General features: G+C 39.7%; 1 protein-coding gene across 2 annotated transcripts in view; it reads left to right on the forward strand.

The window, feature by feature from the left end:
- RNASE6 (ribonuclease A family member 6) overlaps positions 1-18,332 on the forward strand; it is a 476,573-nt gene that overhangs the window by 242,938 nt on the left and 215,303 nt on the right. The gene's annotated exons all lie outside the window — the stretch shown is intronic.

Genomic DNA, 18,332 nt, shown 5'->3' on the forward strand with positions numbered 1-18,332 from the left:
TTAAAAGTACACAGTGAAAAGGTTTACCTTCATCTTGGCCTCCATCTGCCCTTTCTGCCCCCCTCCACTGGTAACCACTTTTATTAGTTTGTGTTATTTCAAGATTTATAAAAATATGAACAAATAAAATACATATTCTTATTTTCTCCTGTTATTATTATACACAGCAGTTAGTATGTTATATGTACTGTTTTGCACTTGCTGTTTTATTTTATCAATATATCCTGGAGATCTTTTCACATCAATAAATTAGTGTGACTTTTGATGAGTTAAGTCATGCTCTCAAGGATGCATGTCTTGTCATCTCAAATTTTATAGAAGCAAAGGAAGAACATGTTCTTAATTTTTTTTAGCCATTTCCCACTTGGTTTGTTGATTACTCATAGGAATACAGACAAAGATAATGTTACTTGCTGCCCCTTTAAAGCAAGAAGAGGAGTCTGGAACCATTCATTCTGTGCTGAGCCTTCTGCTTAAATTGGCTTAGCTTAGTAAATAGGCCCTTTTCTTTGTAAATAGGCCTCTGCTCTTCATAATTACTTTTTGTTTTTAAGGGACACCCTTTGAACAAACACCGACTATCTGCCTGCTTCTGTCATTGTGAATTTGAATTTTAATAAAAATTAAAAATTTCCAGTCTTTAATCTTTTTGTCAGATTTTAAATTTTGGCCTAAATTAGATTTGATGTTGTTTGGGATTAGTCTGCTGCCTTTGTTCTTTTGTATTTAGGTCAAAGAACCCTAATTCTTCCATCAGGTTTTCACTTTCATTCTGAGTTTGTCCATTTTAGGAAGCTTATTTTATCTCACTTGTCAGTCTTTCTTTTTTCTTGTTCACTTTTCTCCTGTTATTAGTGTTTTTTAGGCCATTTTGCTTGTCAGCTATTTGATTTTAACCTCAGTCTTTCCTTTTCCTATTTTATTTTGAATTGTTTCTACCTGAGCTCCTGCTACAATTTTATAGTAAAGGATTATTAGGAATATAATACTACTTTATGTGTAGCCTGAGCTGTTCTAGTTCGATGAAATGTTCTTTTTTACCATCAAAGATTGTCTAAGGTTAATTCTAGTTCATTATGTTAATCCCCAGTGCACTCCTTAAATAACAATATATAGCTACCACCACTGTTAGCATTCCATCAACTCTGTCAAAGTATGAAAATAATTTATTTCCATTAGGGGATAAAGTTGATATTTGGTACAGTAGTGGTTTTTGATATGCTTGTTTTGGAAGTGGGAAGGTTCTCACTTTGGACATCATAGATAGGACATTAGGAATCTTGTGAAGCCCCTGAAATGCAAAATATGTGTGTGTCTGATTTTGGGGGGACAGGAGAAAGTTATCAGGTTTCCTTGGATTATTACTCTGCCAACTCTCCCTTCTCCCTCACAAATGAATAGAAACCACTCATTTAAAAAGGAAAAAAAAACAAAGTTGGAATTACGGTCAGAGTGATTCTGGATATTTGCTACCAATTTTCCTTTGTTTCTTGTCTTCTTTTATCTAAAATTTCCATTCTTTATGGCTGCCCACCTTCTAAAATATTTTCTACCTACTGACTGTTCACTTCAGGATAGCTTTATGGCTGACCTGAGGACCTGTCAGCAGGACTCCCAAAGATCTATGAAACTGGTCTTTATTTCCACAATACTGGGTTTAGAAATGTTCTCAGACTGGAATATACTAACCTGGAGAGTCTGAAAGAGATGACTTAGAAATGTCGCTAACTGTACCCAGTGATAGTGAGCATTGAGTAACCCTTAGACACATGGGGTGCCTCTGTCTGAGGAAGGATTCTGGGCATGTTTATATTTGCTATGAGTACAACTAGGCTGGACTGAGAGACATTGTTACATTTTCATAAGCTAATATGACTCCCATTTATTTAGAGTTTTCAATAACGATGTACACTCTGGTGAAGGTATTGGAGTCAAGATGTTTTGTACTTCTGTCTGAATTGGAAAATTTGTTCATCTCTCTGAGTCAACTGAGTTTATTTTGTGCTTTTTTTTGATAAGCCTGTTTGATTTATTCAAGTGGTTTCTGTGTCAGATTCTGTCATCAATCTGTATCCAGTATTGACACTTAAAATAGTAAGATAATGATAAATGTTAAGAAAAAATAAAGGTATGGAAAGTAATAGAGGAAGAAAAGGCAAGTTAACTACAATGAGATTCACACTCACTGGGATGTCTATAATAGATAAGGCAGACATTAAAAATGTTGGCAAGGACACAGAGGAGCAAGAACACTCATACATTGCTGGTGGGAATGTAAAATGATGTAGCCACTTTGGAAAACAGTTTAGCACTTTCTCAAAGAGTTAAGCATAAAACTACTACATTATTAATAGTAGTTCTATTTCGAGGTAGTTACCTAAGAGAAATAAAAACATCCACAAAAAACTAACACACAAATCTTCACAGCAACACTTCATAATAGCCCAACCCAAAACAAGTAGTGAACAACTAGACAAATGTATATTCATACAGTGGAATACTAGTCAACAGAAAAGGGTAACACTACTGAGATATACTATGTCATGGATGAACTCCCAAAATATGCTAAATAAAATAATAAAAAAACACAAAAGAACATATAGTCTATTTGTACAAAATGTCCAGAAAAGGCAAGCTTACAGAGATAGAAAGCAGAGTAGTTGTTTCCTGGGGCTCAGAGTAGAAATGGAGATTAATGTAAATGGATATTACATTAATTAAAGGGATCTTATTTGGAGGTAAAAATGTTCCCAAATTGATTTATGGTAATGGTGGCAACCGTAAGTAGGGTTATCTTTTTTATTATTAGCGAGAGAGAGATGGACAGACAAAAAGAAAGGGAGAAAGATGAGAAGCATCTATTCTTTGTTGCGGCGCTTTAGTTGTTCATTGATTACTTTCTCATATGTGCTTTCACCAGTGGGCTCCAGCTGAGCCAGTGACCCCTTGCTCAAGCCAGCAACCTTGGGCTTCAAGTCAATGACCTTTGGGCTCAGACCAGTGAGACAATGAGGTCATGTCTATGATCCCACACTCAAGCTGGCGACCCCACACTCTAGCCAGATGAGCCCATGCTCAAGCCGGCAACCTTGGGGTTTCAAACCTGTGTCCTCAGCATCCCAGGCCAATGCTCTATTCACTGCGCTACCACCTGTTCAGGTCACGAATAGAGTTACTGTATTAAAAAATATTGAACTGAATACTGGAGACAGGTGAATTTTATGATATGTAAAATATATCTCAGTAAGGCTATTAAAAAGAAAGTAATAAAGGACGAATGATTTCATATAAGGTGGCTCAGGGAAGTCCCTCCTGAGGAGCTGGTATTTGAACAGAGGCCTGAATTAATAAGGAAGTAAGCAATGCAGTGATTAGGGAGGAGTGTTCAAGCAGAAGGTACTGCTGCTAGCATACAGGTTCAGAAGGAACTTAGCAACTTAGCAAGAACAAGCAGACCGTATTCTCAGAGGAGAGTGAACAGCAGAAATAGTGGTGGGAGATAAGGTTGGAGATGTAGTCAGGTATTGTAGGTCATGGTAGAAGTTTGGTTTTTATTTGGAGCATGAAAGGAGGCTATTGAAATAATTTTTTTAACTGATTGACCTTTAAAACAAGCTTCACTGGTGCTTTGTAGAAAATCAACAGTATGAGGCAACAATGGAAGTAGGGAGATAAAAGAGGAGACCACTGAAGACCAGGCTGAAGGTTGGTTTTGGCTTGGACCAGAGATGGTGATGGAGGTAGTACGAAGAGGTCAGATGCTGGAGATTTTTTTTTTTTTTTTTTTGTATTTTTCTGAAGCTGGAAACGAGGAGGCAGTCAGACAGACTCCCGCATGCGCCCGACCGGGATCCACCCGGCATGCCCATCAGGGGTCGATGCTCTGCCCATCTGGGGTGTTGCTCTGTTGCAACCAGAGCCATTCTAGTGCCTGAGGCAGAGGCCAAGGAGCCATTCTCAGCACCTGGGCCAACTTTGCTCCAATGGAGCCTTAGCTGCGGGAGGGGAAGAGAGAGACAGAGAGGGGGAGGGGTGGAGAAGCAGATGGGCGCTTCTCCTGTGTGCCCTGGCTGGGAATCGAACCCGGGACTCCTGAGCACTAGGCCAACGCTCTACCACTGAGCAAACCGGCCAGGGCCGCTGGAGATATTTTGAAGGTACAGCAGACATGACTTAGAAGTTAGGAATGAGAAAAAGAGATAAATCAAAAATATCTCTTAAAGTTTTGGGGATGATCTATCAGGTGAATGGAGTTAGCATTTCCTGAGATGAGACCCTTAAGGGAGAACCAATTTTATTTGTACAGCTGTTCAGTTTGGAAAGTCTAGACCTTCAGGTGGATGTGTGGAGTATGCAGTTGGAAAATGAGTCTGGAATCAAAAAGAAGAGATATAAGTTAGATATGTAAATTTGGAGGTCAGTAGTTTATTGATAGCATTAAAGCAACTGATATGGATGATATCATCCAGGGACAGAAATGAAGATGAAGAGAAGGATCCAGCAAAGTGGTTTGAGAATGATCCATTAATGGGTTAAGAGAAAAACCAAGAAGTAGGATATCTTAGAGGGCAAGTGAAAAGAGTAGTCAAGGTCACTGTTGACCTTGACAAGTAGTTTCAGTGGAACAACAGCGATTATACTTTGATTGGAGCGAACACCAGGAAAATGAGAGATAAGGAGATAGAGACAGCATGTATAAACAACCCCTTGAGAAATTTTGCTATTTAAGGTGTGGGCTCAATGGAAGGGACTCTTTTTATTTTTATTTATTTATTTTACAGAGACAGAGAGAGAGTCAGAGAGAGGGATAGACAGGGACAGACAGACAGGAACGGATAGATGAGAAGCATCAATAATTAGTTTTTCGTTGCGTATTGCAACTCCTTAGTTGTTCATTGATTGCTTTCTCATATGTGCCTTGACCACGGGGCTACAGCAGACCAATTAACCCCTTGCTCGAGCCAGCGACCTTGGGCTCAAGCTGGTGAGCTTTTGCTCAAACCAGATGAGCCCTCGCTCAAGCTGGCGACCTCGGGGTCTCGAACCTGGGTCTTCCACATCCCAGTCCGATGCTCTATCCACTGCACCACTGCCTGGTCAGGCATCTTTTTATTTTTTTGATGGAAAATATTTTGAAATGGTGAGGAACAAACTAGGATTTGGGTATGATATGAGGGAGAAGAGAAGATGGAAGTTAAATGGGACAAATTTAATTGATATTGATAGACTACCCCATGACTTGCTCATAGTACAGTTACAACTGTGCTATGTGATATGGATCCTTGATAATAAAAGGAAATGAGTCCACATTGGGAGTTTAGCTTTGACTAGGTACTGGTCCATAAGAAAGCAGCAGTGTGAGGAAATAGAGAAATTGCTCTGCAAGGTGATCCCTGCAGGGGGTAATGACTCTGTTCTATACTCTTCAAAGATATTAGAGGGAACACAGTTCTTTCTTTCCATAACCTCAGTGCCAAATCTAGCTTAGAGACCCCAAAGGCTACACACGTTGAGACATTCTTGTATATGTCTCCAGGCCATGCTTTGGAGTTCTGAGCAATTATGAAGCTGATTCAGTGTGGAGGAATGGCTTGTACAGAGAAAAGTTGTAGCTATTATGTTGAAGCAAAAAAGAAAAAAAGCTGTATTATAAATAGACTGATTCCCTTGGGAGTAATCACTGGCATTGTCATTTCAAAAGAGCCATTGATGCTGACTAGTAAAGTGGGTGGCCAAATTTTACCAAAAAAGCCAAGTGGAGAAGGACCTAATTTGTGATGAGAGGGAGGAAGACACTGGACCTTTCATGTGAATAACCACAGCATGTAACATGTACATAAAGTATGACAGTTTACAAAAGATTTACATTCTTTGTCTTTTTTAGTTTTGATACTTACAGAGACTATTGAATGAGCATCATTAATATTATTCTCATTTTTATTTTTTAGATAAAAAGGAAAGGCATAGGGAATGATTACGTGATTTTTCCCCTATCACACAAAACAAAGGAATGGCTAAGCTGGGACTCAGATTCAGGACTTTTGTCTTCGTATCTTTGACTCTACAGAAAATGATGTGGGTAGATAATGTGTCAAAACACATTACATGTTTAGGCTGAATATGAAAGGTCTGGGGGTTGTTAAGGTTGGTGGCACATTGAAGATGTACTAGGTAGTGAAGAACTGTCTTCTAACACTTTAAAAGAATTGTTGATGTAAAAGGAGAACCAAATTTATGCTATGCAGCTTTGAGAGTCAGGACTAGAACAGGAAGACAGATGCCATTCAATATTTGAAGGGCTCCTCAAAGAAAGAAATTGTTGAGTTATGTTCTTGAAGTGTTGAAGCAGGGTTAGATGAATATTTGGCAAAGTTATAAAGGTAAATCTTTGACCTTACAACCTCTAAAATTTTGTTCAAATCAAGTCTCTTGAAATATTTGAATTTGTTTGAAAAAGCCCAAATAACAGTAGTACAGTTCCCCAACACTTTAGTTATACGAAGGAAGGTAGGATGCTTTACTGTACTTCCATGTTTCAATATTTACCTATCTAAATATGTCCATTTCTGCAGCCCAGCTGCAGGCTGAGAGGGGAGGAGTTTGGAGTAGGAGTGGAGAATGGGGAGGTGGTGGCTAAATTAGGAAGAGTAGGGAACTGTGACTAACCCCAGACAACATTGAAAACATTCAGCACTTTATCAGACAAGGAAGGAAATGCGTAGTTCAGCAATTGAAAACTCCGCAGCAGCACACCAGGAGGAATTCACCGGGGAGGGGACTGAGGCAGTGCTGCAGAGAGGATGGAAGGTGGAAGGGTTATGCAGGAACTTTGGGGCAGGAGTGGTTTGTGGGAAGAAGCCTTGCACAGAGAGAGGTTCAGTCATTGTGAAAGAAGCCATTAGTTCAGGGAGGCAGTTTAGAGGGAAGATGTTTTGTGTGTGTGCAGTAGTTTATGTGTTCTTCAGGGAGAGGGTTATGGGGCTGGTGACATAACATTACAGCACTTGAGAATGTGGTTTGTGGGGAGCTTACTTTGCTGGGGCTGTGCTTGCTGCACTGAGAGAGGCTACAGGGGCAGAAAGAAGTGTCCCAGCTGTAGCCTTTAAATCGATATATATATTTAAAACTTCACACACACACACACACACACACACACACACACACACACACACACACACTTAAAACTAGATTAAATCGTATGTGATTAGCCTGATTGGTGGTGGCACAGTGCAGAGCGTCAACCTAGGATTCTGAGGTCCTATGTTGAAACTCAGAGGTTGCTGGCTTGAGCAAGGGGTCACTGGCTCTGCTGGAGCCCCAGGGTCAAGGCACAAGACACATATGAGTAGCAATCAATGAACAGTTAAAGTGCCATAACTATAGGTTGATGCTTCTCATCTCTCTTCCTCTCTCTTTCTTTCTCTCCCCCTCTTGCAAAAAAAAAAAAAGCAACCCCAAAACAAAAACACAAACAACAGGACAACAATAACAAGAAAAACTTTATGTGATTATAAAACAACACATATTGAAATAGACCAACTGGACAATATAAAGAAGAAATAAAAAGCTCTTTTATCTCCTCACTGTGCCCCAACCTGGATCCATATAGTAACACCCATCTGGTGCCGATGCTCAAATCAACTGAGCCATCCTAAGCGCCTAAGGCCAACACTTGGATCAACCCAGCTATCCTCAGTATCGAGGGCTAACGCTCAAACCAATAGAGCCACTAGCTGCGAGAGGGGAAGAGGGATAAGGGACTGGCCAAGAGCATGGGAACCTGGAGGCCTGTCAGAAGGGCATCTCTCAGAGTTCAGGGTTCTTCCTTTCCCCTGAGCTCATCTCAACTGCTGTCTTCCAGGCTCTCGGCTAGAGCTTTGGGGAATCCCACCCTCCCTTCTTCTTGCTCTCCTTCCTTCCTTTCCTCACTCCTTCACCAAATCTTACTGTGTGCTAATACATCTTATTTGTGTTTCACCAAAAGCTAACTTCTGCACTAGGGTCTGCTGCCCCAAGGGAACCTGGTCTCTTATCTCAACAAAGTACAGAAAAGGCAGAGTTTCTCCTGGGTGAGTGGTTCCTTTTCTGGGCTCTGTAACCTGCCTTTAGGAGCATCATGCCCATAGGACTGGCTTGTCCATCTGGTGACTCTTCCAGGTTGTAAGGGCTTCTCATGGGAACAAAACAAAACAAACAAACAAACAAAAATACTTCTCCTTGGACTGCTAGATGCCTTGACTGTTATTAGCATTACCTGACCAGAGCATCAGACACAGTTTCATGAAGAGAAAGGAAGCCTCTTTCCTCTCCCATGGGATGATTTTTGTTCAGGAAAATATATGACTTGCATATTTAGGGGCACCCATGTCTACTTTCTCTACATAAGCTCTATCTATCTATCTATCTATCTATCTATCTATCTATCTATCTATCTATCTACCTACCTATCTATCTATGTGTGAGGCAAGTGTTGGCTATTCTTTCAAGAATGTTCCTAGATGTAAGAATGAGAACATGGAGGTGTGTGAATAATTTTAATGTTTCAGAAATCTTAAGGAAAACCACAAATTTACTCTTAAGATTACAATATGCTAACTAAAACTAAATTTATTTGAATTATATTAACCCATTTTGGCAACCCTGGTTGTCTAATTCTTAATACAAATGGGAAAATTAAACTGTGGTGATTTATGAGTATAATAACAAAATTTTCTCAAAATCTTGAAATTTCTGGTATTGAGAATTAAATCAGGTCAGGTCAGCATTTGATAAATAGTAGCTACCATTTGTAAAAATCAAGTCACCCAAACTCTTAATCTCTCACCAGAGTATGTGAAGGTGGCAGTAAGAACCCACAGATTCTAGCAGTGAGGACCAAAATGCAGGCATAGGGAAGTACAGCGATTTTAACATCCTCACAACTAAAATGCGATCAATCAATGGTACCCTGACTGTTTTCTCTTACTTTAATGTGATTTGTGTTATCATTTATCATAGATAGTTTTACAAGCTCTCTTTAATCCTATCTTGGAACAGGTGGAGTATGAAAGAATATAAACCAATAAGCATACTAATATATTTTAAGAAAAAGACTGAAAAGCTTAGAAATTAGAAAGGAAAATTCTAATTTTGAAAATTGCTTCCTTGTAAACCACCACTGTTCAGGGGTAAGATGCTGGCTCAGTCCTTAATTCTGAGTCAAAAGTGTTTCCCCACTGACACCCTGTCCTGAATGACTATGACTCACCAGCCCTGCTCACTAAGCAAACATCTCTTCATCATTTGGTTTCCCAGTTAGGTCAGGAAGAGAATGCACAGGGCAAGTTAATTTATAATTGCATATTTTTTTAATGTAGCTAGCTCTTTATTGAAAGTTTATAGTTTAACTTGGAATTCAAGATGGACAGACAAAATTATATGTGGACCTGTGAGTTGAGAACAGGACGTACCCAGTGTGGCTTGGGTAATGGTGCTGCCTCCACCTCCTGACACCCTTTCTGAATGTCTTCGTTACCTCGTCTCAGTCTAAGCAAGAGAAATCACCGTATTTTAAAAATGTAGCTTTTAGAGACTCAATAATAAGAAGTGTCCTTGGTGATTCAAGATTAAAGCCACCAGTTTTTCTGGTACATATTTTTCTTTTTTTACTTCAGAGGCGTCTGATAATTGAATTAAGTGTGTGGCTTCACTAACAGTTGTTTGTGGACTACCTGATGATATTGAAATGTCATACAGTTACAACTATTTGCAAGTTTGGTCTTTTCTCTATGAAGTTCACTCTTTCAGTATGTTATGGCCATTCTAAAAGAGTTGTATTACAATACTATTTGTTATCTGTCAGCCATTTCACAAATGGTCATCTTTACTCCAGCAGACACTCCCCCGCACCCCCCCCCCCCCCACACACACAGAGGCATTTCTTTGCCAGTGTTCTTTCCTTCTTACTCCTCGTGTCTAGTACTATCCTGAACCTCAAAGCTTGCCAGGAATCCCCAACCCGGGCTCCCCTGACAGTCTATCTCCTTATCTTTATAGTTTTTTCTGTTTACACTGCAACTTCCGAGACCACAGTTTTAGTCAGACAGATCGAGTTCAAATGCTGCCTCTGTCATTTACTAGCTGTATGATTATGGATATTTTACTGACTGTTGCTACCACTTTGTTCCCATGTTTCTAAGATGGGGATATAGTATCAGTTACCTCACAGTGTGAGATGAGATAATATAAATACCATGCCTAACACAATTCCTTGGCACTTACTAAGTGTTAGTTTTTAATTTCTTTTCATCTCCCAGAGGCAATGATTTGCCTATAGAAAATCATGCTAAGTTGATATGATTACAAGCCCAATTAAATGAGTCAATGCTTTTGGGGGTAATTTCCTTTTTTCTTTCTTTTTTTTTCTTTTGGTTAAACAAGTTAATTTATAAATTTAATTATATATTTTGAACATATATAAGTGATCTAAAAACTTCAATAGAAAGATAAATTAAAAAACCACTTGGAAGACCATCTCTATAATGTGATTTTCCCAAGACCATGTACCAAATGTAACCTAACTAGAGGCTATCTTAACTGGCAGAGGTTCAATAAGCTAGAGCTATGTGTCCTTCCCTACAGCAAGTCTACTCTAAGGGTTACTGTAAATAAACTCCACAAGGAAATGAACTTGGTTATTGTTTTCTCTTACGGAAGAAAAACAACCTAGTCATGAAACTAACCACAACACAAGAAAAGCTGCACTAACTAGTTAAGAATATTAGTATCAGATGATGCTGATGTAAATAACTTGTATTATATTCTAGAGTTCTTATAAATAAAATCCCCTTAACGTGTGGTAGAATGAGGACTTATGCAAGGTATAATTCATACAGCATTTTGCTACTATGAAAACAAGTGCAGTCTAGTTAGGAGAAAAGCAACTGGACCCCAAAATTACATATACCTTAACAATAAGATTCCCCCCATGTAAATACAGAACATTTAGTTTGAAAATGTTGACACAACAATATATAAAATAGCTTTTATAAAGGCACAGGGTGTATTCTATAACTTTCAGGTTTACTTCTTCCTCTTTTTTTTTTTTTTTTTTTTTTTTTAGGAAACTAGGTTGCACTGTGGTTAAGACTAGTATCTTCACCCTTAAAAAAAAAAAGCCCACATTCTATCACAGTGATGCATGGTTCAGACTTAACAGCCCCAAGTATTAAACATTTGGATCAAGCCATAACCAGTTTTGCCTGACCAGGCAGTGGTACAGTGGACAGAGCATCAGACTGGGACATAGAGGACCCAGGTTCAAGACCCCAAGGTTGTCAACTTCAGCATGGGCTCACCAGCTTGAGTGGTGGTCATGCTGGCTTCAGTGTGGGATCATGGACATGACCCCATGGTTGCTGGCTTGAAGCCCAAGGTCGCTGGCTTGAACAAGGGGTCATTTGCTCTGCAGAGCTTCTCCCCTCCCCATAAGGCACATGTGAGAAAGCACTCAATGAACAACTAAGGAGCTGCAATGAAGAATTGATGCTTCTCATCTCTCTCCCTTCCTGTCTGTCCCTCTCTCTGTCTTTGTCAAAAAAAAAAAAAAGTCATAACCAGTTTTATTGCAAAAAGCTCCTGTACACATTTATCAATTCTAGTACCTTAATAGTTACCTAACAAGTCATTAACATACAGAAACCTGAGAAGCAAGAACTTTAACTTTCTCTTCTATAGATTAGCAACCTGTTACTCCTGAACAACAGTGCTCATATCACTGAGGTCTGTGAAGTCACTTTTTGCATTCATTCTGAGTGAAAGATAGAATGACTTAAGTGTAAATGCAACATACTATAAACAATTTCTTGCAAAAAAGGTCACAAATTAAACCAATGTATTTAACAGAATTTACTACAAAACACCATAAAAACTGCCTTCACTTAAGTGCTCTCTCTGTATCCAGAGAGCCAACTGAATGTCTTTGGGTATGATGGTGACTCTCTTAACGTGGATGACACATGGATTAGCATCTTCATATAAACCCACCAGGTGTGCTTCGCTAGCCTCCTGCATGCAGCACACCAATGGCGACACTCTGAAGCTTCAGTTCAGTCTTGAAATCCTGGGTGATCTCCCTCACCAACATCAGGAAAGGCAGCTTCCGGATCAGAAGCTGGTCAACTTCCGGTAACGACTTGGAGCATAGTCCCCAGCCTGTAGCAGTTGGGTTTTTTTCACGCTGCCGGTAGAGGGTGAGCTTTTCCTGGCAGCTTTAGTGGCCAGCTGTTTGCAGGGTGCTTTCCCATCGGTGGATTTGCAAGCAGTCTGCTTGATTTGGGCTGTTTTCTTTCACACAATGCTGAAGATATAGGCCACTTCCTCCCCCTTTGCTTCTGTTACCCAAGGAGGAGCCGCAGTCACTGAGCAAAGTGAAGAGCTGCTCCAATAATAAACAACCAGACCACTTTACGGGGTAATTTCATTAAAAAAAAAAAAAGTCAGGGAAAGAAAATAAATGTTAAAGGAATGTATTTCAAGTGGTGGAATCATACATACACAGTATGAACAGCTAGTAAGAGGGATTTTTGAGGGGACCGTAATGAAAAGAGCCCTCAAGAATCAAGTCCTTAGGTGATTTTTTCTCCTGTTTACCAATAAGACTAGCCTTGTGTGCAGCCATGGGGCCCTGAAGAGAATCTGAATGCCTATTTGTAGTCTAATGCAAATGAGCAATATTCACTCTCTTTTGCTTTCTCTCTTTCAGGGCCAGGCTGACTCCACTTGCTCTGGGATTCCCGAGTCACTGTTGGGGGTGGAGAATGACAAATAGAGGACGCAATGCTTCCCACCTTCCTGGTGTCTCTCCCCTGGCCTCCAGCACTGATCCCCCCACATACATACATACCTCTCCTGCCTCTTCCTCAGCCCTTAAAGAATTGCATTCCCATTCTACTCCTGGCAGAAAAGAGTGAAGAAACAAAATGAGTCACTATAGCCAAGGTACTAAATTACTAAAATTAAGTAGGCTGAGGCATGAAAATACAATTCTACTCTTGTTCTTACTAGCCTGGGAACTTAAACTTTTGCATTCTCCAGTTATATTTATATATATATCTTGTAGATAGCTTTCGGATTACCCCATGATAGACTTAAAAAAGAATGTTCTTATGTCCAGACTGCCTGACATTTAATATCCAGACCATTAGACATCTGGAAGATTATAATCTTGGACTAACCCAGAGGCTAAGAATGCAGGGTTGATTCTTTTCTAGAATGTACTTTTTACTATGAAGACCCTCAACTTTTCTTTCTTCTTCAGAGTACTCTGGGTATTTTTCCTAGTTGTGTTTCTGGTTTGCAAGACCCTTGAATAAATCTTTATTAGTTATGTCTAGTTGAATCCTCCCGATACACATCCCCTTGGTCGGCAGCAATAGCTAGCTAGCTGCTGCCCAGTCTCAGACCACGTGCGCTCAGCATCAGGACAAGTGTGTGGCTAGCCATCACCCAGGGCTGAAACAGTGCCACTTGTGCACTTCTCTCACTAGGCTCACTCTTGCTTGAAACATCTGCTGTTTTGCAAAACTTTTCCAGAACTGGGTAGTCAGAAGAAGAAAGCAGACGGAGGTGAGAATGTGGTTTGAACTCCTGGGTGCAAAACCTCAAAAATAGAAAAACCACCAGAACTCACTCATCCTTCAAATCCTTCCCCCAAAGCCCTCAAACTTCCTTTTTGTAATTTCCTTCCCTTTCAAGGAGATTTAAAAAAACTTTTTTTACGAAAAATTGCAAACATACACTGAAGTAGAAAAGCATATAATTAATTCTTAAGTGCCCACCGATTTCAACTATAATCAACACTTTGCTCATTTTGGTTTATATCTCCTCCCTATTTTATTATTTTTATTTATGTATTCACTTATGCCTAAAATATTTTTTAAAGCTAATTATGAGTTTATTTTTAATGGATTCTGCCTCTCCCCAAAGTCAAAGCTGGGAGTTGAACAGAGGAAACCAAGGATAGTGTGTTCAGCCCCTGACCCTGCCTCCCTAGCTCCCAATCGCTGCTTCACAGTCAGAACGAGGTGTAAATACAATTTCATAGCCTGATATTTATTCTTCTAATAAATAATGTTGATTATATACTTTATGCCAGAAACTGGAAAGAAAAAAAAATCAAAAAGCAATACTGTTGGCATGGCCTGATTATTTATATAGTTGCAGCAAGAGTTAATTTGCCATATAGGCCTCCTTAAGTTTGCTTTGTGAATCCAAAGCCACGTATCATTCATTGACAAGGTCACAGAATTAACTTCTTTCTGTAAGTTTCCTTAAGGAATCTCAGGTTGGCCTTTTAAAAGTCTCTGATATTTGCTATATTGAGTACAGAGAAACCAAGGCAACAAAGCCTTTCTACCCAATTTCACCTATAATACCTATAAATTTGGGTAAATTTCTTTCTTCTCTAAATCCCCATAATTTCTTAAAGTTTCTGGCCTGCCAGGAAGTGATCTCTCTCACCTGATGCAAAGCTGGGACACCATAAGCCAGGTCCTAGGCGAGTTTTTTTGAGAGGACTTTGTAGGAATTGGTTCACTAAAATGGATTAAATGAGCATCATTCTCAAAAATGACATTCTGTACAAAACCTTGGTTACATAACTGATTTTTCCATTATATTCTGGTAAAAGGTAGACAAATTCTTACCAAACCCATGCAAATAACTATATTGCAATGGAACCTTGGTTACGTAACTGATTTTTCCATTATATTCTGGTAAAAGGAAGACAAATTCTTACCAAACCCATGCAAATAACTATATTGCAATGGTAAAAGTCCCTGAGATCTTGGATTGGGTGTGTGGGTCACTGAGACTCTGATATCATTTGAAAATCTTTATTTCAGGTAAAAAAAAAATACAGTAGAGCCCGGTAATTTGTTATGAATTACAGAGAGTTTAAGAAAAAAAAATCCTTCTTTATATATCCAAAACAACATTAACATTAAAACAATATTTCAAGCCCTGGCCAGTTGGCTCAGTGGTAGAGCATCGGCCTGGCGTGCAGAAGTCCCGGGTTCGATTCCCGGCCAGGGCACACAGGAGAAGCGCCCATCTGCTTCTCCACCCCTCCCCCCTCTCCTTCCTCTCTGTCTCTCTCTTCCCCTCCTGCAGCAAGGCTCCATTGGAGCAAAGATGGCCCGGGCGCTGGGGATGGCTCCTTGGCCTCTGCCCCAGGCGCTAGAGTGGCTGTGGTCGCAACAGAGCGACTCCCCGGAGGGGCAGAGCATCGTCCCCTGGTGGGCAGAGCGTCGCCCCCTGGTGGGCGTGCCGGGTGGATCCCTGTCGGGCACATGCGGGAGTCTGTCTGACTGTCTCTCCCCATTTCCAGCTTCAGGAAAATACAAAAAACAAAACAAAAACAAAAACAAAAAAAAAACCAGTATTCCAGCAGTAGAGCATCGGCCTGGCGTGTGTAAGTCCCAGGTTCAATCCCTGCTCAGGGCACACAGGAGATGCGTCCATCTGCTTCTCCACCCTTCCCCCGCTCCTTTCTTTCTCTCTCTTTTCCTCCCACAGCCAAGGCTCCATTGGCGCAAAGTTGGCCCTGGCACTAAGCACAGTTCAATGGCCTCTGCCTCAGGCGCTAGGATGGCTCCCAGCTGCAGCAGAGCAATGTCCCCTGGTGGGCACGCTGGGTGGATCCTGGTCAGACGTATGCGGGAGTCTGTGGGACTGCCTCCCTTCTTCTAACTTCGGAAAAATACAAAAAACAAACAAACAAAAGAAAAACAATATTTCAAACAAATAACCACAATTTTTTTTCAGTTCACATAGTCCTATGTAGTTAATTCTTGTTCTGTTGGATCTTGAGTTAGCAATTTCATGAAAACATCTGCTTTTTGATTAAAAAGAATTCTGAAAAAAAAAAAATATATATATATATTTTTTAAATTCTGAAAATCTAGACTTAGTCCACTGGTTTGGTATACAAGTTGTCTAAGTGATGTTAACCCAAAGCCTGTACTTAAGTAAGAATCTATGCTTCAAAGCATGAATAGTATATATTATAGATTATATTATAATATAAAAGATTATATTATCCAATATAATCTTTTTACATGAGATGGTGGGATTGCCTCTCTTTGTTGAAGGCTCAAATTCTGGCCTGTAATTTATATCAGAGCCTTCAGACAAACAGAGTAAAACAAAAACTACATACAGGTGACTACATGTAGCCTTAAAATCCCCAGAGTCTATTTGTATCTGATAAGTTTTGTTACTGGAACAAGACAGGATTGCATTGCCTGTTGCCCTTCAGCCAATTTCATGAGAGATGGAGACTGAGTGGGAGTAAGAGTGTCCTTTATTTCAAATTGCGGCAATCCAAGAAGACAGTAGACTAACATCCGAAAACCTGTTTTAACAATCTCAGTTGCTCAGCTATTATATATATTTTAGGGAGGTTTATAATCTGCTACTAAATTTTGGTTAGTCAGCAGCAGGGAGCAGGAAGCAGGGAGGTCTGGTGTGCAGGAATGTCCTCCAGGATATTCTGTCAGTGGAATGGTAGACCGGGGGCCCTCAATCTTATCTTCGGCAGCCTGGTATCCTGTTTTCTTGGGAGCTCATCTGTAAAATAACTCCCTACATTCCTTCGAGAGACACAAAGCAGAAATTACAAGGTTTATGGGTTAGGGGTCAAAAATTCATGAAGCAGAAACTCTTAAATCAAGTTGCTTGCTTCTTAAAAACTAAAAACAGGATACAGAGTAGAGGATTTTCTTATTTAAATTCTATATTCTACCTTATAGCCATATTTCTTTAACTTAATATTTTTTATTTAGCCCCCTATTGAGTATAATCAACAAGTCTAATTTCTAACTTTTATGCTCTCTTATCAGTTTCAAATGTTAAAGGTTATGAAGTGTCACAAGAAGAATAATGCACCTTACAGGGGAATTTGGCTCTTTCTTTGGCATGCAAAACCAACTACTAAAGTCATTTTAAAACTAGATTTAGACAAAATGTCTCTAAAGATAATTATTAAACCTATTTCAAAGAAGTCAGTGAATGTTACACTGATTCATAAAAATGGATGAGCATAACTTTTATAGAGAATGCAATCCAACTTTCCTAGCAGAGTGTAGGCTATGAAAAGACAGAAAACTTGGCAAAGGGATTCATAAATTGATGTGGTTTGGGGTAGCTCTCTCTATAGACTTTGTTGGTTCTGAAAGTTCCTGAAGAGTGGGATGGTTGTGGTCTTTTTTATTGATAATATGTTATTAACAAAACTCTTCCAACTTTACAGAAGCTGCCAAAATCATTCAGTTAGAAAGAACAAGACCTAGTGTAATAACTCCCCCAGAGGGTCATCTAACAGATGGACTCAGGGCTATGCAGGGTCTGAACAAGTAGGAACCCAAATCAGGGGAACTAGAGTGATTAGAGAGGGGCTAAAAGATTACAACAGTAAAAGATCTGGCAGAGGTCAGAAGGGTTGGATTCTGTGGGTTGTAGCAGGTTTGTGTACTGTTATTTACAAATGTGAATTATTATGATTCTTAATAATAACTGAAAAGATCCATCTTAGATACGCAAGATAATTTTGGGCATCAATGCTAACCAAGTGTTCTCTAGATCATTGAGGAAATCATCTCAACTGAACAGGCTATCAAGGGCAAGGCAGAGAGTGTAAGAAAAGGAAATGAGTCAATAGATCAGGGTCCCATTCCTGTTTTGCCTCCCACTACTTAAGTGGCCAGTCACTTAACATCTCAGGGCCTTGATTTTATGGTAAAACAGAAGAAATAATTCTAGTTACTCTTTCCTGGGGGGGAGACTTGAAAAGGTTACATGAGGTCATTTATATAAAAAGGAGCTAAAATGTCAAGCCATATATTTAGTTCTCTAGAAAGCCTAAACAACATCCAGTATTAGTATGGACTGGAAGAAAACCTGCTTCTCTGGGCCAGTTTACATAACTAAATGAGTAGAGCATGGGTTAGGTTTGTTTCTACTTATGCCCTTGGATGGCCATGCTTGAGTGTAGCATTACCTTCAGAACTATTTCTATAAGAGACTCACACTATGTAATATTATAAGGAAGCATTCACTAGCAAGATGTTTGCCAGATATCTTTAATAGGCTAGATCCCTTTGTGTTTGATGGGTTAAGGTAAACTGATGCTATTCCCTGTATACAACTGAGCACTCTGGGATCTTAATGGAGGTCAGTGTTTGGATATTGGGTCAACTCTAAAAACATGTCTATCTTTGAAAAAAATGCCTCCCCTGGCCGACCCTGCTTGAAATTTTGTGTATATGATAGATATTTGAGTGACAAAAACCCTG

The sequence above is a fragment of the Saccopteryx leptura genome, chromosome 6, assembly GCF_036850995.1.
Source record: "Saccopteryx leptura isolate mSacLep1 chromosome 6, mSacLep1_pri_phased_curated, whole genome shotgun sequence".
NCBI lineage: Eukaryota > Metazoa > Chordata > Mammalia > Chiroptera > Emballonuridae > Saccopteryx > Saccopteryx leptura.